Source organism: Amblyomma americanum, chromosome 1, assembly GCF_052857255.1.
Source record: "Amblyomma americanum isolate KBUSLIRL-KWMA chromosome 1, ASM5285725v1, whole genome shotgun sequence".
Classification (NCBI taxonomy): Eukaryota; Metazoa; Arthropoda; class Arachnida; order Ixodida; family Ixodidae; genus Amblyomma; species Amblyomma americanum.
Genome location: NC_135497.1, coordinates 481,530,322 through 481,554,746, shown reverse-complemented (window position 1 = coordinate 481,554,746; position 24,425 = coordinate 481,530,322).

The window sequence follows — 24,425 nt, the reverse complement described above, 5'->3', positions numbered from 1 at the left end:
TTCCCTCGACAGACTGCGCCAAGCAAAATACTTTTCTTCGGTAGATCTGCGCAGCGGATATTGGCAAATAGAAGTTGATGAGAGGGACCGGGAGAAAACCGCCTTTGTCACCCCGGACGGCCTCTATGAATTTCGTGTGCTCCCCTTCGGACTCTGCTGTGCTCCAGCAACGTTCCAGCGAATGATGGATACCGTGCTCACCCGCCCTAAATGGCAAACATGTCTAGTATACCTGGATGATGTAATCATTTTTTCAACAACGTTTTCGGAACATTTGCAGCGGCTCAGAGTGGTGTTAGAAGCCGTCCGATCAGCTCATCTTACTCTAAAGCCGCAAAAATGCCATTTTGGATTTACTGAATTGAAGTTTCTCGGGCATGTCGTCAGCTCCGAGGGCATCCGGCCAGACCCTGACAAAATTTCTGCCGTCGCGGACTTCCCGGTTCCCACTGATAAAAAAGCCGTCCGACGATTTCTAGGCCTTTGTTCGTACTACCGACGCTTCATAAAAAACTTTGCTAAGCTGACCAGTCCTCTGACGCGCTTGACACGAGATGGGGAGCCATTTTTGTGGGGTGCCGAGCAGCAAACTGCTTTTGACGATCTACGACGTCGGCTACAATCACCACCAGTACTAGCCCATTTTGACGATGATGCCGCCACTGAAATTCACACGGACGCCAGCAACGTCGGTCTTGGAGCGGTTCTCGTCCAGCGTCCGAACGGTGTCGAAAAAGTAATCGCTTATGCTAGCCGTGAACTTTCCCGTGCAGAGTGTAACTACTCTACAACTGAGAAGGAATGTTTGGCCGTAGTATGGGCCATCACAAAGTTCCGCCCCTATCTGTATGGCAGGCAGTTCAAGGTTATTACTGACCACCACTCATTGTGCTGGTTGACAATCTTGAAGGACCCATGTGGCCGCCTAGCACGTTGGGCATTACGCTTACAGGAATTTGACTTCACGATCATCTACAAGTCTGGTCGCAAGCACACCGACGCTGACAGCTTGTCGCGTTCACCCGTGCAACCTTACGAAGGTAACGCAGAAGACGAAGCATTCCTTGGTGCAGTCACGTCGTCCGACATCATCGCACAACAACGTGCGGACGACGAGTTGAAGCTGCTCATGGAGCATCTAGAAGGTCACCATCCCTCGATACCCTCCCACCTGGCTCGTAGGCTGCCATCCCTATGTCTTCGAGGCGGAGTGTTGTATAAGAAAAACTCCGCCTCCAGTGGTAAGAGTTACCTTCTGGTTATACCAGCCGCCCTCCGCCACGAGATCCTCCTCGCCTGCCACGACGAGCCGACCTCTGGGCACCTTGGATTCACGCGCACACTTGCCAGAGTGCGGCAGAACTACTATTGGCCCAACCTTGCCTCATCTGTGAAGCGATATATTCGGACCTGCCGTGAGTTCCAGCGTAGGAAGACGCCGCCTCTAAAACCGCCTGGCATGTTGCAACCTATCATGCCTCCTAACATACCCTTTGAACAAGTCGGCATGGACCTCCTCGGACCATTTCCCTTGTCGTCGGGAGGAAACAGATGGATAGCTGTTGCAACCGATTACCTGACGCGTTACGCCGAAACGCAGGCTCTCCCTCAAGGCACAGCGTTCGAAGTTGCGCACTTCTTTATGCGTGCAATAGTGCTTCGACACGGCGCTCCGTCCGTCGTCATCACAGACCGAGGGAAGGCATTTACAGCTCAGCTTGTCCACGACATCTTTGAGCTGAGTCACACCAGCCATCTAACAACGACAGCATACCATCACCAAACAAATGGGCTCTCAGAACGCCTGAATAAAACACTGGCCGACATGATTTCCATGTACGTGGATGTGGAGCACAGAACCTGGGACCAAATACTCCCCTACATCACATTCGCGTACAACACTGCGACTCAAGAAACAACCCGCTTTACACCATTCCGTCTAGTCTACGGCAGAGAAGTGCGGATGATGCTGGACGCCATGCTCCCGTGCGTGGATGATGACTTGACACCAGATGCGGGCTCCTTTGTCGAACAAGCCGAGCAAGCTCGCCAGCTTGCTCGTTTGCACATCACAGCTCAACAAGACACGGACTCCAGACGTTACAACCGGCGCCACAGGGAGGTTACGTACAACATCGGTGACCGTGTCTAGGTGTGGACCCCTGTCCGCCAAAAGGGATTGTCCGAAAAACTGCTGCACCGATATTTCGGACCTTATGAGGTGCTCCGTCGTGTTGGAAACGTGGATTATGAGGTTGTTCCACGTGGAACTGTGGCTACCGGTCGTCGGCAACCACGGACTGACATTGTGCATGTAATGCGACTTAAGCCATACTTCTCGCGTGAGAGCGATGACGCTCCACTTTAAACTGTGTTCGTTTTCTGCTTTGTACATACCCTCGCATCGGGACGATGCTCTTCTTTTTCGGGGGACTAATGCCACGGACCTGGCTCGAGCTACCTGCGCGCTAAGCCGTGACGAGGACGAAGTGGTCGCGTTCGCGTGAGGCGCGCTCGAGCTGGCTCTGTTCTGGGCGATTAAAAACCTCGGCCGTTCTGCGGTCCCCATTTACGTCTACGACTGTTCTCCGTCTGGCCTGTGACAATATAAACCAGCTCGAGGAACGCTTGGACTGTGACACTAACTACCAGGCATAGCTTGTACGCAAACATTCGGTAGCTTATGCTGAACATCCATAATCTTGACAGTATTGCAGTTGTAGAGTGAACCGCAGTGGAGTGCGTGCTTAGTTATCCTCCCTCGACGAACAGGTTCTCAGCCTCCTCAGTTTTTCCTTCGCAGTACGGCATGCATGGTGAGAGTCAGCATTTTACACAAAACAGTACATTTCATATCAGTTTACACTCCTCAATGGTCCTTATAAAATGCCAACATACTTCTGTGTGATATTATGCATGCTAACACTAACACCGTAGTGACGGGCTACGTAAATTTCGACCACCTGGGGTTCTTGAACATGTACTAACATCTCAAAATACGCGGGCCTCTAATTTCGCCTCCATCGAAATTTGTCCGTTGCGGCGGGGATCGAACCAGCGTCTTTCAGGTTAGCAGGCGAGTGCCATAACCACTGAGCCACCGTGGCGGCTTGCCCAAGAGTTCTGTTCTCCTTTAGGCCCAAAACAGAATTCCCAAAATTAAGGGCAGCCACCGCAGCTGCTTCCCGGAAACCTCTGAGGACTTTATATCTTTTATATCCGCAAAGTGCTGTGTGCTTCGTTACCGCAGCATGTCTCTACCCTTTTAAGCCGAGGAGACTGTTCACGCTTTCCCATATGCACGTTGTCCTTGTTTATCTATACTGTTAGGTATTTGCGTTCTCCAGAAGCCATAGCTTCCTCATATATACAGGAGGGACTGTAGGTCACTCTGCCTTTCAAAGCACAATATTGTCGGCGTTCATAAATCCAGGGAGGTGCTGCTCCGCAACTGTTGAGCCTAATTATAAGACTATGTCCTAAATTAATTCCTTGCAGTCTCCTTTCCATTTCTTTCATAAAATCATTAATAGCAATGGTGATAGTGGACAACCCTTTCTTAAAGAGGCACTATAGTGTTTTCTTCTTTCACTTCTGATTATTCTGTTTTAAAACGCAACCGTTCAGTGTTAAAAAAAATAGCGAAAAAATTGTTCAAATCTGAGGAAGCAAACAAAACTTATTCCACATAAAAATTTAAAATAATGAGATCACATAACATGAAATTTCGCTTGCATTTCACATTTCACTTTACAAGTATAACACACTGAAGAAAGCATAGATGGTGAGAAATATAACAAACCATTAAAGGGACACTAAGGGCAATACTATAAAATTTTTCTGCTGGTAAAATTCAGTTTGTTCTTTGTGGTCATAGTGACGGTTGTTCAGCGATAAATGGTGCACTTATTGCTATGAAAACTGGATTTTAAATTTCATTGTTTCTACAGTGAGAGCCTCTAATGAGAGCCCGCCCTGCATTGTCATGCAACATGCGGGCCAGTCAAGCTGTTATTCCTTGCATTCGCTTGACTGCCAACTTCAGCCTCTGCTACGGCAGAAGTATAAACTGGCTCTGCTATGTAGTAAATTAGAAAGCAGACAAGGTAATGATCAAGCTGAATGCCTTAAGAAACGTAGAAAATTTATGGCCCTGGTTATTTTCTTTTTACTCAAGTGGCTAGTATTCTCAGTTTCTGCAGCAACTTCTGCGCTTTCAGTATTGCCCTGCACTATGGGCACCTGCTATGGCACTGATGCGTCAGAAGTCTGTTGCTGCTGCAACTGTGGACACTCTTGCTGGGAAGGTAGCCAAAGAACCGGCGAGAAAGCACTTGGCACCTTGTTAAACACGTGAATAAGCCGAAAATAATGCAGATACAGTCAAACACGATTGCAACAGACTGAGAAATTACAAAACACTGAATGAAAAGTGAAGCGAATGATGATACTGTGCTAAAGCTGTTGCTCTTGCGACCTGCCTTGCAGAAGCGTAACATAACAGAAGTTCATACTGTTAAACCTATTAAAGAGATAGTGAACAAAACATATGCCGTGGCTATTTATGGCTCAAGTGACAGCTGTGGGACTAGGAGTGATCAAAACAACACACGTTTTAAACAAAAATGAGCTGAAAGGAAATATTTGAATGAATATTTCTGCAACAACTGTACCCAGTGGCGACCTGTGAAAGCTCTGACATGAGATGTGGCAACAACCTTACCCATTGGAAGCTGGAACCAGCAAGAACCAAAAGAACACGTTTTCTGTGCTTTTGCTTCGCTGGACAATTTCGTTCGGCTTCGTGTACAAACTCCAAGATTCTCTCCCTTTATCTCGTGGCTGTATACAAGTGGGGTACTTGCCTCATTCAGACAGAGTTAACCGTAAGTCCCCGCCCTCTGTGGCGACAGCAAAATAAAAGTGCTTGCATCTGCCAGAGGAACACGTGATGTCTAGTGCTGGGCAGGAACGAGGTTATGATGTTTCACCTCAACTGCAAAAGTTGTATTTATACCTGCCCTCCTTGTATAATACTGCACCTAAAACGCTGTTAAAACTTTCAGAGTCACCACGCTTTCTTGCACGGTTCAGCATAAACACCATATTGCTTGTCCCAGCTCCCTCGGCATCACGTAAAAGGACTACGGCAGATTTCTGACCTTGTACGGGTAAGCTTACGTCTATGTCACGCGCTCGCTTAGGTGGTCGTTCATCAGTCTGAGCCAGTCATAGCCTCCACTCGTGCCGTCCACCTCTTATTCTGCTTTGGATTCTACTATGATCATTGCTCGATAGCATGGCATGAATCATGGAAGCGTGAAGTACACACTGCTTGTAAACGGTGCTGCAAAGGGTTGTCATGACGTCATTTCCGCCGGTTTGTAGCCTTAAGCGTGCCATTTGCAGCCCGGACACTGCACGCAATACATCAGATAGAGCCATGAAATCAAAAATAACCGGAATGGTGACTCTATATCCCATACAAAAACGTCCTATGGGCGTCTGTGGAAAAAGCTATGTCCGTCTATCGCCTTTTATGAACGTCTATAAGCACCCACAGAGGTGCTTATTGCCAGCTTCTGAAAAATCTATGCCACTAAAGCTAAAGCTTTCGAACCATACAACTGTCTTAAGCTGTCTATAGAAAAATATATCAGCCTGTATATACAGCTATAGAAAGAAACAGGAAAGGTCTATAGCTATTTGGGCAAAAAACCTGTAGCCGGCTATAGACATTTTTGTATGGGATACTAGGGTGATCATATCTAAAGATTGCAAATGTGCTTTTTCAATACTGAATTTTAATCAGTGTCAAAAGACTTTCCGTAATCTAACTGTGATACTAAGCATTCTGAGCCTGGTATAGCCATGAGGCAGTAAGCCACTTAACAGGTTGAAAGTAACAGTAAGTAAAGTAAAAGCGAAAAAGTAAACTGGTAAAAAGCAACTGTGCTGCTACCTTATCATGGATGGAACTGAAACCGCTTGTCCCAGACTTGCCGATCCTGTTACGACTGTCTTCCTTACATGGTATAAAAGGTACTCTTGAACTTGCCACATGACACGTTTCTTGGCCACGAAGGCTGTTTACCCATGTATCTGAAATAAAAAATGCACAATCATCAGCGAATTTCAATAACTCGCTAGCAATTGCAATCATTTTAAAGCAGAAAACATGGTAGCTCTCCGCATTGAAACAGGAAGCATGAGAAAATTTCCCAAACTTTTCGTGAAACAAATCTTGCAGGAAGCCAATACAGTTTCCTGCGATCTCCAATTGTTCTTCGAGCCTCCTAATTTTTTTTTCAGAGCCTTTGTGTGCTCTTGTTCCTTGCGGAACAAACCTTTTTCGATGAGCTTCTCACCTGTGCTTTCAGGAGATGCCGACTTCTTCTGTGGAAGCATACTTCTTGTTTTGTTAGGCTTGACCTTCAGAATAAATACACACAGCAGATCGATAAGAACATTGTCAAGCATCCACACAACTTCGGAACATTTTTACGCACTGCACAAAGTAACACCAGCACTGACCTCTGTAATGGTGACACATTAGAGATATTTAGCATAGCGTATGAGCGCTTACGTACGTTATACGTAAGCATTTAGTGGGAGGTTACGCTGGAAATCGCATGAGCACTTTTAGTTCATCGTATGCCAAACCGACCGCAATGATAGCGTTGGTCACAGTGGGGCCATCTGGTGTTAAAATGTGAAAATATTTTGTGACATTTTTCGCACTTAGGCAAGGTTATTTGTGTCATAGCGCGTAGATAGCCAGTTCACCACCAGTTCAGTCGAGTCAGGGCGTAATTTCTTTTAGGTAATTGAACCGAGCAAGGTTTTAAAAACGTCATGTTGAGGTCTTTCGGACCCTTCTGCCTACCGCCGAAACGGTTGCGTTTGACAAGTCTATGATTAGCTTGTCGTAGAAAATCCAAATCAAGCCAATCCACAGTCGGTGGCATCTTGTTAGGGTTAAGAACGGCGCAATCGTCACACAGAATCAAAAATAGGGAAATTTTATCTGTCATTCTTTCTGCTGTCGGCGAGGGGAGGCAAAGCGAATATCACGTGTGCAATTTAAAGGCAATGAATATGCCTAAAAACCCAATCACATTTACAAATTCTCTTCGAAGTGGGCGCCGCAAGCTTGGCAACGCGGTTTTTCCTAACGTACGCAAGAGCACGCACGCTAAATTCGAGAAATAGCGTTCGTCACGCGCATGTACAGCCGCGGTCAAAAACGCGGCCCACGGCTCCGGCGCAAGAAGCGGCTGCGGGGCCGCACCGCGGCGCTGCTACCTCCGTCGGGCGCTTGCTGCGAGGGTACACAGAGTGACGACAAAGCTTCGCCGTCACTCGTCCCCGAGCACGCCACACGGCTGATGAATGTCAAGTGCAGCGTTCAGTTGCCAAGAAAACCTGAACCAAGTAATACACTTCTACATGCAGCAGAGGACCCGCGATAATGCGCGATACATGGTGAGCCCTTCCCGGCGACTTCCTCATGCTTGCACCCTCCTCCGTCGCTTGCATGTGCGTATGCAAATTGAGAGGTGTTTATTGGTTTGATTCTTTTAGACGTCAGGCAGCTACCAAGGCCGCGGCCAGTAAACTGCGTTGCTCCGGTGGGTCAGGAAGCTCCGTTCCCAGAGGTGGGGCCAGCTTAGGAGTGCCTACCTTCCAGTGTGCAAAAAGTGGGGAGAGGAGAGGGAAAGGCGTGAAGGTGCTGAAATTTTGACTACAGATAACTATCTACCCGCCGCGGTGGTTCAGTGGTTCGGGCGCTCGGCTACTGATCCGGAGTTCTTGGCTTCGAACCCGACTGGAGCGGCAGCGTTTTAATGGAGGCGAAACGCAAAGGCGCCTGTGTGCTGTGCGATGTCAGCAGATGTCACAATTATTTCGGAGCCCTCCACTATGGCATTTTTTCTTCCTTCTATCCCAGGCAACCATTCCAGATCCAGAAGACATTGACGGAATGTACCGCCCAAAATATTTAATGTTAATACAGAGGATGTTTTTTAATGACCACACTTAGTCCATTCTATGTCTAGAAGGTGTCCCTATTGCCTCGGAATGGACATCTACAGAATATTACGAAAATTTTTTGGACAGAAATTGGGATGGCATTTCGGCATAACACGGATGCGTGAAAAATATTTGTGATCCTCTTTGCATATTCTCCAAAGGCAAAGCGAAAAGAAAATTTTTTAATTGCAATAAGCTAATCGCAAGGGAAACGGTTCGGTCGTACAAGTGTGATTGTTTGACAGTTTATTGATTTAATTAGTATCAACACGAACACGGCAATCCAGTCAAGCAATCAGTCATGCTCGAAACACTATAACCACAAACAGTATGAAACAAAAACCTTCATGTAGTTTACCAACGAGCTGCACACACGCACACTTTGTAGTGGCATTCAACGGGCTTATATATTCCCCACACATGACTTTCCTTTTAGCGCCAGTGGCAATTGCAAGTCGAGCGAAGTTATTTCAGTGAGTTATAAACTTGTGACGGCAGAAACTGTTGTTTGCTGAGAAACCCGCCGATTGTGGGCTTGGCATGATTTTCCCACTTTGTGAAGTGTCAATGAACTACTTTAAAAATGCAGTTTGGTGACTGCGGGTATAACGCTGGTTTTGGCACACGCGCAGTCATTATCCTGATAAGCTTATTCATTTTTTGGTACTTGGTCCTTTGCACAATTTCTTGCATCAGTGAACTAAACTCGCAAGGGTGACAGTTTGGTCAGTAGTTAACATATCACACAAGACAACTTTCTTAAATATGAAGGCAAATATCATCATTCACCGCATATCACACACAAAAAAAACTTTCCAGAATATGAAAGGCAAATATCGTCATTCACCACGGTTAAATAAACTGAAACTTCCTTATAAATCAAACTGCTCTTTGAAAGACAGTCTTCAGTAAGGCATGTAAGGAGAAAAAGCGCAGATTCTAGCCTGGCGGGTTCTGTCCAGAAGGCACATCATGCTTGTGGTCCCTGGAGCTCAGACTTCCATGTGAAAAGCAGAGAATGACCACTGAGACAAAAGAATACACGTGCAACAGCTCATATGGTGTTATGTGCATGACAGACTAAAAGGACTGTGATAATTTTCTTCAAGGGGCCAGACCGGTACATTAAGCCACCATTATCAAAGTTTGTAGCGAAAGCTGTAGCTCGATCATTTTCTGTAAGCACTGCTTTTTCAGTCCTCAAGGCTGAGGCACTGGTGTTTTTTCAGTGCTTTTCTAGATATATGTAGCCCGAGATATAATAAATTAACACCTTGTGGCATTTTCCTGTCACACAGACACTGTTGTCAGAGGCAATACTTATACATGGAGCACAAGAGACGAATGCAGTTTCTGCATCATTAAGTGCTCCTTTATCAATAAGGCTGCCGAGAACAGCCAGCATATTCTCACTGCGCGGCTGTTTCTGAGGCACCGAAACTAAGGGAGTGACCACTTCTGGTTCAGTTTCCCGATTGTGGTAGTTTCGCAAGATTGTAGAATGCGAGTGCATTAACAGTAACCGAAAATTGAGCGGCAGTCGGATGGTCATTAGATCCCGATGATTGCCGAATGGTAAATACGCTTTCAAGCCTGTCTTGGCTCAAGTTTGTACTCATCAGATACATAAAGCCCAGTGTGCTGAGATATCCAACTGAACTAAGTGTGCTGTGAATTGAAACACGGAGTCCCTCCACTGTGCTGTTGCTCAAAAACGCGCCGATTGTGGCCTTTGCATGATTTTCCCGCTTTGTGAAGTGTTCAAAGACCTCCTTTAAAAATGTGGTGACTGCGGCTATAACGCTGCTTTTGGCACACGTGCATTCATTACCCTGATAAACTTATTCATTTTTTTGGTCCTTAGTCCCTTGTGTAATTTCTTGCATCAATGAACTAAATTCACAAGGGTGACAGTTCGGTCAGTAGTTATCATATGACACAAAACAAATACCCCGCAGAGGGGCGTCTGCAGCTTGCAGGCGTTGGTGAGTGGCGACACCGCGGGTTCCCGAGCATCCCCAGGGACATCCCCGCAAGGGGATGATGGTGAACAGTGCATAAACACGGACCCGAGCACCCGCGCCTGGCTGTGCGTGGCATCACCGTATCCGGGGAAAAAGAGTTCCTGGTGGTTGAGCCGATGCCGAGCGTTTGGACCTTTAAGGCCCCTCGGCGGAGGCAACACAGCACTTTGGCCCCAGCTTCCTGTAGACGCCACCTCCGGCTTGACCCTACCTGGGGAAATCGGCAGTCGCCTTTTCCTATCCTCCCTCCATCTTTCACTTTCCTATCATCTTAAAACTTTCCTGTCTCCTCCTCCTTCCTTGGTGTTTCCTTTTGTACTGGCGGCTACGGTTAACCTTGTGTGGTGAACTATTCTGGGTTTCGTCCTATTTGGTTATACCAGTGGTTTACAGCTGGCGTGGGCAGGGCTTGTTTTTCAAGTTCCTGTCCCTTCCCCTTGTTGGGCTCCATGGTGGGCGGCTGGCACTATGCCCGAAAAACATTTTTTTCCCATGGATTCCTCCTTACGTTGAAATGATCGCCCTCTGAAAAGGGGGCGGACCGATGTAACTGCTCATTTCTTTAACAAAAAGAAAACATCTTTCGCAAAATTCCACATCGTTCATAGTGAACAGAAAGAAAAGCAGCCATACTCATATCTCCTTTCACAGTCTCAAAAGTCCTCACATATTCCTGAGGTCCGAAGTACAAGGTGACAAAATTGGCTAGTGGAGACCTCCTACTTGAGCTTGTCGACATCACTCTAATCTCAAAACTAGCAGACATTGAAGCTTTCGGTGACATTCCTGTGTTCTTAACACCCCACAGATCGCTAAACACAGTACGTGGTGCCATCTCCGACAGCGACGTTTTACACTTGACAGAAGAAGAAATGCTGGAAGGACTGTCCGAACAAAATGTAACCAATGTATATAGAATAAAAATACGCAAAGAAAACAAAGAAATTCGAACCAAACACCTGGTACTGACGTTTGCTTCCTGCACTCTGCCCGAATCAATCCAGGCACAAATCTCCGTCCGACCATATAACCTTAACCCTAGACGCTGCTTCAAATGCCAAAGGTTTGGCCACGGCTCCCAAAGCTGCCGCGTCCGCGATAAATGTGCGAAATATGCCTCCAATGATCATAAATCCGAAGACTGCGATGCTGCACCACGCTGCGCAAACTGCGAAGGCGATCACGCCGCTTATTCAAGGTCGTGTCCTGCATGGAAAAAAGAAAATGAAATTATTACCATCAAGCCCAAAGAGAACGTAACATTTAAAGAGGAAAGACAGCGTTACACAATGACTGGGAGCACATTTTCTTTCACCGCACATACAAACATTGCCTATGTGGTGCGTGGGCGCGGCGCACCACAGCGGCCTTCGGCACCTGCACAGCTCACAGTTAGTGCGGCTGAGGCAGGGCCATCCGCGCCCCTGGCAGATGCAGCGAGAGCTGTTATGCCACCCCCGAAAACGGGCCCTCCAGCCTCCAAGTCAGCAGCGCGCAAGGTTTCCCCCGTTCGGGAGAAGTCAACCACCCCCCTGCCCGCGCATTCCCCGCGGAACTCCAGCGCCTCCACTGAGGGGGAACAATGGGGGAACAAGACCGCAAGCTTAACGGAAGCTTTTCTGCTTATACAATTCCTTTCTTAACAGCTCCGGATACACAAACAAGTATAGAGCAACAGGCAACCATCTTGGGTGAACATTTCTCAAACATTTCTAGTTCTTCACACTGCACAGAATCATTTTATAGTATAAACATACAGTGGAGAAACATTGACTTCAGACAACTGGTTGCACAAACGAACTGTACAATGGTTTAATCCAAGAAATAAACAAAGTTCTTTCAGCCGGAAAAAAGACAGCACTTGGCCCTGATAATATACAATACTAAATACTGGCACATCTTTCCCAACCGTCTGTGGAAGCACTTTTGAAATTTTTTAACAAAATATGGGTACTCGGAAAGCTACCGAAAGCCTGGAAGAAAGCAGTTATTGTACCATTCCTGAAACCTTGAAAGCAACCAACATCCCCGAGTAGTTACAGGCCAATAGTTCTTACCAGCTGCCTTGAGAAATCGTTCTAAAGTGTGCTCAATATAAGACTACCTGTTCTGCTTGAATCTCGCGAGCGTATTGACATCCATCAGAGTGCGGTTTAAAGAAAGCATGCTCAACAAAAGGCCATTTAGCTCGCCCGTAAAATACTGTCCGAGAAGCTTTTATACACAAACAGCACTGTGTTGTCTTTTTTGACCTCGAGAAAGCATTTGACACCACCTGGAGGTTCGGTATCCTTCGTGACCTAGCAGAGCTTGGAATCCGTGGCAGGATGTTGAACTGCCTGAATGACTTCCTCTCCGACCGCTGATTTCAAGTACGCCTAGGATCAACCCTGTCTAGGAGATTCGTTCAAGAGAACGGCCTTCCCCAGGAGTGTATTTTAAGCACAACACTTTTTATTGTAAAGATGAATTCCAATAGTAAAATAATCCCAAACTCCACCCTGTATTCAGTGTACGTTGTTGATCTTCAAATAGCCTGCACATCCTCAAACCTGGTAACATGCGAGAGACAAATACAGTTGAAAATAAATAAACTAATGACATGGGTAGACGACAACGGTTTCCAGTTTTTCACACAGCAAACAGTGGCCATTCTTTTCTCGCTTAAACGATGCCTACAAGGTGACCCATTTATACACCTGAACAAAACACAGCTACCCATAAAAGATGAACACAAATTCCAAGACGTAACCTTTGACAAAAACTCACTTTCCTGCCTCATATAAATGCACTGAAAAAGAAAGCCTCCCAATTCCTTAACATACTCAAAGTACCGTCACGAAAACATTGGGGTGCCAACAGGGCATGTATTTTAAAAATCTACCGCTCTGTAGTACGCTCTACCCTTGATTATGGATGTATAGTGTATGCGTCAGTGAGACCATCATACGTTTAACGACTGGATCGAGTGCATAACTTAGGTTTGCGTCTTTCCACTGGTGCATACAGGACATCACTCATAAACAGCCTTTATATAAAAACCAACGAACCATCACAGGCCGAAGAACCATGCTCACATGTTCGTACGTTTTAAAAATCCATTTAGATTTTTATCCTATGCCCATTTGCCCCACAGTGGCCTTGCGCCTTCATCTCATAATAAGGGATTTTCAATTAATCTCTCTGCCTAATGCCTAATAATAGACCTACTGATGGAGAGTTGGGCTAAAGGACACGCACATTTAGTATTACTGTTCCATGTCCATTTGTCCCACTGCTTTTTTAAATCATTTGTACTCAGTGTCTGCTTAACATAGGCTGTGAAGAGCAGAGGCTGGGCAACACAAGTTTGTTCTAAAGCATGTTGCTGGTGCTGTTGGCCATGATTTTGTAATTTTTCCTTTGTCGTGGCACATTGCGGTGCTTTGTGAATTGCTGCCGATTCAGGCTGCAAATCCATGTGTACTGCACATTGAGGTCCAATTTGTACTTTGTCTACAGTGTCATTTGAGTCCTAGAATATGTACTACACGACTTGAATACTGTTAATGGAAAAAAAAGACTATATGCACCTAATTTTATTTGCATGTTCTCTTTCAAATGATGGGTTATACATTTCAATACATCTCTCATGGTGTGGTTTATTGCCTTCAGCTGCTAAATAACTTTAAATTCAATTTGAACTTGATGCTGTTTCGATTTCATCAACCGAGCGATGGCTGTAATGTGTGTATGGTAAGTCACGGGGCACAAAAAAAATGTGCGATATCGCTGATACACAGTTACAATTCATTGGAACATTTGACCAGCATTCTTCAAGAACGCTAATAATGACAAACTACGTAGCAGCAGTTATATTGCAGTTTTTTCATGCATCACGTGGCCTAAACACAAACTGCACATCACAGCCATTGTTCGGTTGATGAAACCGAAACAGTGTCAAGAAGAAATTGAATTATAAGTGATTTAGCATTTGTAGGCAAATACCACGGGGTGATCCATGTAATGCTTAAAGCATGATATGAAAGAACAAAAATAAAGCGAGCAAACATTAGGTGCGCCTACTCCTTCTAAGCTTTATTAAAAAACTTTCCCATTAAATCCACAAGCTTTTCTTGTGCATTCAAGTGACGTTCCATTAATTGAGATTCCTTCTCTGAGGCAGCTGCCAGCGCAATTCGAAGCTAACGTTGCTCTTCAAGCAGCTGCTGCTGGAAGCTTGAGCTATCAGCCTTCCTCTTGCGTGAGCGCTGCCTCTGGTTGCTTGCTGGCTCCTGATTTTCAGCATTGTCCTCGCATACAGCTGCGCAAGAGGCAGCTGTATGCGGTGAAACTGGAGCATCCCTATCCTCAGTTGTGCTCCTAGAGGGGCTTGTGCCGCCTTCCATGCTGGCGATGAGCTGAAAAAACGAATGTGAGAGAATTAACATGTGCTTGTCATATTCCATGTATTGGTGGCAATGAAAGCAGCAAAACGTTCTCGACGTAACTACTTTTGTGCAGACTTCTTCAAAAGATGACTTTCGTCTCAGGAGTTGCACTGAATTGCAATTGAAAATTATTGCACTGTACCGTACCATACAAACAGCCTTTTGTATGGAACAGTAATCGTATAACATTTTCAGCAGTGAACAAGTTCACATTCACATGCAGAATTCCTTGCATTACTGAAGAATTTCATTTTTGGAGAAATCAGTGAATGTATGAGGTCTGGAATGTATGTAGGAGACCATGGAAGTGCTCTGTGCCTATTAATATATGGTGTCATTTCTGTGCTGCTATACAACCAATAATGTGCACAAGGTTTGATGTAAAAGTCAGTGCAGTGGCATGCACTGCATTTTCGTTCATTTGGGTTATTAATTGCAAGCATTAATGCAGTGTCGAAAAAAACAGCTGCCCACCTGTTCTACTGTCATACTCTCTTCAACCAATGAAGGGTCATTGGCTTGCAGGCTGCCCAGAAACCTGTGAATTTCTGTGAAATAAATCCATGCAACTCGCGCTGAGCCCGTTGTCCTTTGTTTGGCACAGCTCTTGAAACAGTTCTACTCATTTGTTATTTGCACATAAGCGCCAGAATAAAAGGAAATGGTGAGTGGTAAGAGCTCGCTGCATGCAAAAAGATCAAGGTAAAACTAATTGTTTACGGTGAAAAGGCAATCTCGGAAGCGCAGCGTAATATAGTTCGCGGGTTGGGGGTCAGGACATTAAATGCAGCTACACATTCATTTATAACTGACTGTGATGTCGCTTCCAATAAAACCTTTCATCCCGCCTTCTCGGCGACTACAATGCGCCTCAATCCTTTATGAACTCACTCCGCAAAATTTTACGAAACCGTGCAGCACCTCCGCATTGATTTCTGTAAACGCACTAGCAACCAGCTCGGAACAGCAAAGTCTAGACCAACAAATGCACCTCCGCATTGATTCCTGTAAACGCACTAGCAACCAGCTCGGAACACCAAAGTCTAGACCAACAAATGTCTTACCTGTATGCTTGGGTGAGGTTGTCAATCTTCGATTGCACTTGTTTGCGTGATTTATTAATCCCGCTTCGGGCGAGGCCTTGCGCGATGGCCTCACATACTTTGGCGTTTCTCTTCTCTGCCCTGAGGCGATCTAAATGCTCTTCCCATATCGCGATGAGAGCCCAAGTTCGGTCCACGTGGTGCGCGGTTTTATCGGTTTGGCACTGCCAGACGCCGCACATTCACCGCCACTCATTTTGTCGACACACACACACACACACACACACACACACACACACACACACACACACACACACACACACACACACACACACACACACACACACACACACACACACACACACACACACACACACACACGCACACAAACACACACACACAAACACACACACACGCACACACACACACACACACACACACACAAACACACACACACACACACACACGAAACGGTATATAAAAAAAGAGCAGTGCAGTCTCGACGTGCGATAATCGTGGGCGAGCAGTGGCGACCTGAGTCTAGTGGCAACAGCACCGCAGATGTGACGAGCTGCTCTAAGTCGCTACTCGCTACAAACAACATGGCCGACATGGCGGCATATTTACCGTGGCTGCCGTGACGCTCATATATCTTGAACGAGAGTATGGCGTGGTGAGACGACCACAAAACAAATGATCTTATATTTTAAAACACCACTAATCTTATCAAGTGAATTTAAAAAATGAAAATTGAACGTTTCTTTCTCAATTTATTTATGCTGTTAACTCGCTGGGAGAGAGAGTATACTCCCTTGAAGCCTCAAAGGACGAACTCGAGCTGCCTTGTTTCGAAGCTCCTTTGAGTTAGGTGTCCTTTGGCGCGTCCGTGTGGCAGCGCGCGTTCGTCCTTAGAGTAATTGAGCATTAGTTCTAAGTACCTTTACAGTGTCCGTGTGACAGGGGTATTACACTCGCGGTTCAAAAACGAATGCTCACGTAGGAAGCGCATTGGTGGGAGGGAATTCGGAGAAAACAATACGACTTCTACAGTGCTCATACATCTTTACCGCACAATGTTACGCAGCATGTGTGGCCATAGAAAAAAACTAAGCGAGAACCTCCAAAACATTATTATTTACACAGACTCCTTAAGTGTACTTACAACCCTCCACTTTAGAAATGCAATGAGTTCTATACTTGGTGACATCGTACACAACATAGTAACAGCCATAGCTCGAGGACAAAACATTAAACTGCTGGGTCCCGAGTGACGTCGGAATAAAACGAAATGAGAGAGCGGATTTCTTTGCTGCTCAAGCTCGTGGCAAGGAAATAAAAAAGTAAATATACCCTTTAATGACTGCATGAAATTAGTAAACAGAAATTAACGAACAAATTGCAGTCAGCTTGAAACAGTGAAGTGTCACATATATTAAGGAGCCTAAATTAAATTTTAAAGGAAAGAGGTGTGAAGAAGACGTGGATTAACCGAAGAATAAAGAAGAGGAAGAAGCATTCAGTGAGGTGGAGAGAGATGATTGGTGGAGAAGAGAAGACGTCGACGACAAGGCATACGTGGACTAACACCGAGGCTATAAAAGGGCGAGGGAGAGCGAGCACGGGGGAAGAGCAGAGAAGCGGAAGCTCCGGCGGGTCAGGGACACATCGGCTGGAAGAGAGCGATGCCGGCGACTGCTCCGGTGAGTTCGCGTTCTACGGCATCGCATCGTGGACTTCCTGCCGTGCGTGAGCCCGTTCCGGGGAGTCAACGGATTACGCTACTACCTGCTACGGCCAGGGGTGTCTCCACCGCTGTTGCCACCCATCCGGGTGGTGCCCCCAACGCCAACAACACCGGCATCACCTCCACGGGCGCTTGGACCGGGAGCTTATACGACGCAGACAGCGACGCCAGCCCAAGCACGTCGAACGCCGCCTCGACGCCGACTACTGGATCTATACAACGCCGCAGCCGCACCGAACTAACCGTGAGCACGAACGCCGACCGCTAATAGTAGAACGCTAGTAGTAGACGCTGGTAGCAGTGTGCCCGGTCGTGTGTATTTATAGTCTTTGTGTTTTGTGTTCTAGTGCGTGTGTCACGTGGGGTGTATTAAATGTGCATTTGTGTGGGTACACCTGTCGCCTAGTCCATTCTTTCGGTTCGAGTGTTCTCCGCGGGAGATCCGTGACATGAAGTGAATAATAAACTACACTATGTAAAGCCGGTTTTAGGTGAAATTAAGTGATGTGTGCATCAGGAACGTTTTAAGGAAGTGATTTTATGCTGTCTCCGAATGGCCACACGCACCTTACGCACAACTTCCTGCTAACAAAACAAGATAAACCTTTTTGCAAAGAATGCGGAGATGAACTTACCGTTAATCACATTTTATTCTCATGTGTGAAACTGAAAAAACTAAAAAAGTACTTCGCTCAATTTTATCATGAATGCATTCCCTTCCACCCAAGGTTGCTCTTAGATGATAATGCCATTCTTAACATACGTTCCGTTTCTAGCTTTTAAAACGAGCAGGTGTACTTGAAAAACTACTTTTTGAACCACTGGTTTGCTTAATTACGTGATACACCTCAGCCACTCTCTCATTCCTGAGAAGTAGACTGAGGCTTTTTATTTGATTGGTTGGGAGCCTCAGGATCCTTGCCCAGCCAAGGATAGTCACTAAGACTGCCTGACCCTTTTTAACGGTTTTACCATTAGCCATTTCCGAATTTCTTCTCTGTTAATACTAGGCAGTAAAATCTTTTTAGGTCATCTACACCATCGACGCTGTTACATATTCCTAAACATTCTACAGAAAACCAATTCTATACCTTGAGCTTGGAGCATGATGGCCTTAGCTGGCCTATGTGCCTGTCACCACTTCGCGCACTTTTGTGTGCGCTCCCAGACACCCTTAGAGCGTGAGGGGGTAGCGGCCTCGGTCACAGAGGAGATGCCCTCGACTCGGCGTGGCAAACTCAGCCGGAGACCAGCTACCAAGTAACAAGGGGGTTGGTCGATTGGTGCCCAGCTTTCGCCGGTCGCAAGCCAGAGAATGGGTCGGAGCCAAAGGTGTACAAAACAAAATAAAGTTTATACAGCGAAGAGACGATACAAAGGATTTCTCTATCACTCGTACGAGCACATACAATGTGGTTCACCAATACCATGCAACACGTGCAAGGTAACACTTGAGAGAGAAAACAATTCAACAAAATCTTTGCACCTAAAGTGCACTAACGCAGGGAGAGACAAATAAACATAACACAATTGTTCACCGGGCACTGCGACAGTACGACGACTTCAGGAGCACGACGGGCTGATCCGCAGACTGGCGCACGTTGTCTCACTGGTCCAGGCTGGCGAGTGGTGTTCTCCCGGGAGTCGAACGGGCGCGCTTCTCGGAAGCTTGAACGGCGGCTCGGGCTAACAGACAGCGGCTGCAGCCCCTCATGTATAGGCGCGGTCCGTGTTGGTTTGTTCTTCGCGCCAGGGCAGGCGCGCACATACGCGCAGCTTCAACCGCACAAACTCCTTCTTGCGCCGACGCGCGACCCCATTGGTCGAGCGCGGAAACCACCTTCTAGAACAATCTAGTGGTGACTTCCAATCGCAGAGTTGGAGCACTTCTGGAGCAACGTTTTCTGCTCTTTTCGGAGCAACTATATTCCAAACGCAGATCTGAGGCACTGATCGCGTCTTCCAATCGTAGACAGGGAGCGGTTGCCGCGCCGAGATTGCTCCGTGGAGCAGTCGGGACTGCTCCGCCGAAATCGGCGGATCCGGCCGGAAGTTTGCGTGGCGTTCTTTTTCAGCGGCGCTAGCGGCGCCCTACATGCTCTGACTAGAGCAAGTGTACTCCAATCGCAATTTCAGGTCGCGCGCTCTGTTCCGGATTCAGGCGCTCTGTCACGGAGCGTGCAGACCGCTCTGGGCCTGCGTTTGGAATTCACCATAGGTCATTCGCGGCACGCTGAGTCATCGGCGCCGGAGCGAAGTGGGGGAGTGTATCAATTGGTGCGCACAAAGTTAGCCCCCTTCCGTCGACAACAAGCAAAAACTTCTCCAACATTCGAGAAAAATCGACGCCGCGCGTGTCTATGTTTACTTTGGCGCCCCGCCGGCGAGCTGAGTGAAAAGCACTGTGCGCTCCGGGGTACTTCCCCGCTGTTCTTATTTGTTTTACTTTACCGCGCGCGGGCGCGATTGCTTAGGCGCAGCGCCGGTTTGTTTCGAACATGCGCCGAATTTTGTGATACTGCCCCTTCATTTAAGAATACTGTGCAACAATATTCACAAAACACAATTCCTGCGCACATGCTTGCGCTCACAATCTATTTTGCGGACGCCAGAATACATACATACGTGTTAAGCACGCTTAACACGAACGACGGAAAGCGTGGCCGGGAGCGGCTTGGACTGACGCCAGCGCCGCGAAGTGTTGCGCGCTGTTGCCGAGATAATATTTCGGTATGCTGGCTGACGATAGCTGGAGCGCAGCTCGATTTGGCTACTCACGTTGTTCTTTCGCTTGTATCTAGCTGGCGGGGGTGAGAGCGCTCACTTGGCTTTTTCGCGACTTTTCTCTACTGGCCGCGGCTCACGCGGGCGCAGAAATCACGTTGTGGTTTGCTTATCTCCAAAAAGCGTTAAAGTGGCGTGGCTTCTGACCGCTGGAGCGCTTTTCCAGGTCGGCCTCAAAGCCGCTGATCGAAAGAAATGAAGATTCAGGAAAGCACAGCAGACGTGGGTTTGCGGCGTTTCCAAAGATTGGACAATAAATTTTCAAATCCGGTGGCACCGTTGTGCAGGTTCTTAATTTCTCATATTTTAGGACAGCGTGCGTCGCTGTGCTCTCGCAGGTTAGTGTCTGGCTTCCTGTTTCGCGCATTCTGCACTGGACAAGTCGATGCAATTCAAGCTAAGATTTTAATGTCTGGTTATCAGCGAGAAGCGCTATGTGTAGCATCCCTTCGGATAAAAAACTGACTGTTTAGGAAAACTTGGTTTTGTTTTATGATATTTAATGTCCCAAGGCGACGCAGGCTGGCGATACCGCAGTGGAGGGCAGCTGATAATTTTTGACCTCTGTAGTTCTTTGACGTGCGTTGGCATCGCATAGAACACTTGCGTATAGCATTTCGCATCCACCAAAATACAACCGCTGCGGCCGGGATCTAACCCGGGTCTCCCGGGCCAGCAGCTGAGCACAAACACCATTGGATGCCGCGGCGGCATTATTATGCAAACTAGGAAGCCTCTCGCCAGAGAAGCAATGAGTCCAATGGTATAAACCGATGAAGGATACCGGTTGGCTCAAAATAGGCCGCTCTTTGGGATATTTTACGCCCCAAGTGAACTGTTGCCGCGTGCTCCTATCCAGGCACTTTTCAATGCGATCCTGACTAAGTGGCTCTGACATGGCAGGCACGACACTTCATTTTGCGCGAAAATTGGTATCAAGAAGAAAGAATACTGTAAAATGGCCTTGCTCATCTAGGAATATCATCAGGGGCACAAACCAAGTGTTACGGTTCGGGGAATTTCGTGCCAAGCAGCCTAGTAATACGACAGCATGAAGCGATAAGGAAGCATGAGGTCAGCCGTTTTCAGCCAGCTAGCCAGATGAGACAGCATGAACGCGCTGACGCCGATATAGGCGCGGCGACAGCCGATGAAATTTACGATAGTTTGGGATGACGCTAGACCTGGGTTGTATAAAGCGTCTAAGCAGTGTGGACTAAAGATGCCGCGCAGAGTGCCGAGGGAAGAGCGCCTCGCTATAGTTTACATGGCCCGCACAATGTCGCAGCGAGAAATAGCTGCTACAGTTGGGCGGCCGCTTTCCACGGTAAACCGAATGGTCCGGGCATTCAGAGACGAAGACCGGATAGATGATGCTGCACGCGCAATTCCGGACCGGACAACAACCCCAGCAGAAGATCTCCTCATTGTAGCCGCTTCAGTCGACGACCCCTTCCTGACAGCGCGCCAAATACGCGATGAGCTTGGGCTACAAGTTAGCACGGACACTGTCCGCAGAAGACTGCGTGAAGCGGGCATCCAAAGCCGGGTCGCAGCAAGGAAGCCACAGTTGGAAGCTTCGCATCGCCACCAGCGACTTCAGTTCGCTCAAGAACACGAAGGCTGGACGACGGACGACTGGGAATACGTCGTTTTTACCGACGAAGCGACGTTTTGTACGCGGTGGGACCAATGCCAAAGAGTTTGGCGTCCTGAACACTACCGGTAAGTCCTTGGAGCATTTTATACCCATGCGGTGCTGACAAGTCTTTTTTTTTTTCAGTTACGATGACCGCTACGTCTGGGACGTGCGCACAAGCGGACGCACAGCCGTGAATGTTTGGGGTGCGGTCAGCCACCAGGGCCTGGGACCCATCCACAGAATTTCAGGCCGTATGACAGCGGACTCCTACGTGGACACATTGGAGCATGTGCTCATGCCCTACGTGCTGGATAGGCCCTTCCCAGAGGGATTCTTCTGGTTTCAGCACGACCGCGCCCCCATCCACACTGCAAGAGTTACACAGGAGTTCCTGGACCCCCAAGCTATCATGCAGCTTGAGTGGCCCAGCCGAATGTTTGGGCCATGATGAAGTTGAATCTATCGAGGCGCCTGGGCTCAAGCTGCACAACGGCGGACCAGCTCTGGATTGCCCTACAAGAACAATGGGAGGTCTTGCGGGCAAGGATAGAGGTGGTTAAAGCGCTCTACAATTCGCTGCCTGAGCGAATGGACGCAGTGAAGAGCGCACATGGCGGAAGCACGCGATACTATATTGTCAATTAGACAGAATGTTCTTTGTACTGTTTTATTTTTTTTTTGCTTGTTTTCTGCCGACAAGTGTTCCAGCCTTTATTTCTCGTTGAAACCAGGACTGGTTCGTTCCTATTTTGTGATTGTGCTCAAACTCCGCTCGTTTCGGTTTTGTTGGCGCTTCTCGCTATTCACCACACATTAAAAGCTTCGTGTGAATTGCATCGACGTGTCTTGCTCATGAGAAGAGCAGCTCTTACGAACCTGCACTGGATCTCCAGTGCAGCGTGGGCGAAACAGGAAGCCAAACACTAACCTGCGAGAGCACAGCGACACACGCTGTCCTAAATTATGAGAAATTAAGGACCTGCACAACGGTGCCACCGGGTTTGAAAATTTATTGTCCAACCTTTACAAACGCCGCAAACCCACGTCTGCTGTGCTTTTCTGAATCTTCATTTCTTTCGATCACCGGCTTTAAGGCCGACCTGGATAAGCGCTCGAGCGGTCAGAAGCCTCACCACTTTAACGCTTTTTGGAGATAAGCAAACCGCAACGTGTTTTCTGCGCCCGCGTGAGCCCCGGCCAGTAGACAAAAGTCGCGAAAAAGTCAAGTCAGCACTCTCACCCCCGCCGGCTAGATACAAGCGAAAGAACAACGTGAGTAGCCAAATCGAGCTGCGCTCCAGCTATCGTCAGCCACCGCAAGCATACCGAAATATTATCTCGGCAACATCGCGCAACACTTCGCGGCGCTGGCGTCAGTCCAAGCCGCTCCCGGCCACGCTTTCCGTCGTTCGTGTTAAGCGTGCTGACGATGGTACTTCAACACATACCGCAACTCGGCAACACATTAACACATCCTTACAGAGAGGGAGCGCACAAATACGAGGCGTACGTTTGTCTACTTTCTAGATTCGGCTTAAGTAGTCGGCTCGCACATTTTCGCTGCCTTTTATGTACTCTACTCTTAACTGGTATTCTTGAAGCAGTAGACTCGAACGTAATACCCGGCTGTTCAATTGTTTTGATCGTTGGAGGTACTGGAGCGGCTGGTGGTCGGTTTGTGCTACGAAAGGCGTTCCATAGAGATAGGTGTTGAACTTCTGAATACCCCATATCAGCGCCAAGCACTCCCTTTCGATGGTAGTGTAAGCGGTCTCTCTTGGGAGCAGTTTCCTACTAGCATATGCGATTAGATGGAGGGTCCCCTGGTGCGGTTCATCAGTACGGCGCCCAGACTTGTGTCTGATGATGCGTCTGTGCGTAACACAAAGGGTTGTGTGAAGTCGGGGAGCCGTAGGATAGGAGGGTTGGCGATATGTCGCTTTAATTCTTCAAAGGCTGCCTGGTGGGCGGGCGTCCATTTGACGCGGTTGCTCTCCCCTTTTTTCGTCAGCTGGGTAAGGGGTGCGCTGATTTCCGCATAGCTGGGAATGATTTCTCGATAGTAGCGAGTAAGTCCCAAGAACGAACGCACTTGTCGCTTGCTTTTTGGAGCCGGGGCGGCCTGTATCTTCTCTATAGTTTTCTTTAGTGGCGCCAAGTGCCCCTTCCCGAGTCGCTGTCCGAGGAAGTCAATCTCGTCTGCCCCAAATTCCCACTTACTAGAGCGAATTGTGAGTCCAGCTGATTCGACTCTCGCGAACAGTTGTTCCAGCGATGCGATGTGTTCTTCCCATGTCCTGCTTGCCACTAGCACATCGTCGTAGTAGTGATACACATCAGGGAGGCCTTCCGTGATCCGTCTCATTAGTTTCGCAAATACGGCTGGAGCGGTTTTAATGCCAAATGGCATGTAGCGGAACTGGTACAGGCCAGAGGAGGTAGAGAACGCCGTCTTTTGTTTTGATAGTTCGGATAGTGGGATTTGCCAGTATCCCTTTACAAAGTCAACTTTGGAGAAGTAGTTCGCTCCTCCCACGCTGGCAAACACCAAATCGGCCCTTGGCATGGGTTCCGAATCTGCCACCAGTATATCGTTCAGGCGCCGATAGTCCACTACGAATCTGTTTGTCTGGTCCGGTTTTCGCACGAGTAGGACGGGTGAGTTGTAAGGCGACGAGGATTCCTCGATTATGCCGAGTGTATTCATCTCTCGCACTTCCCTCT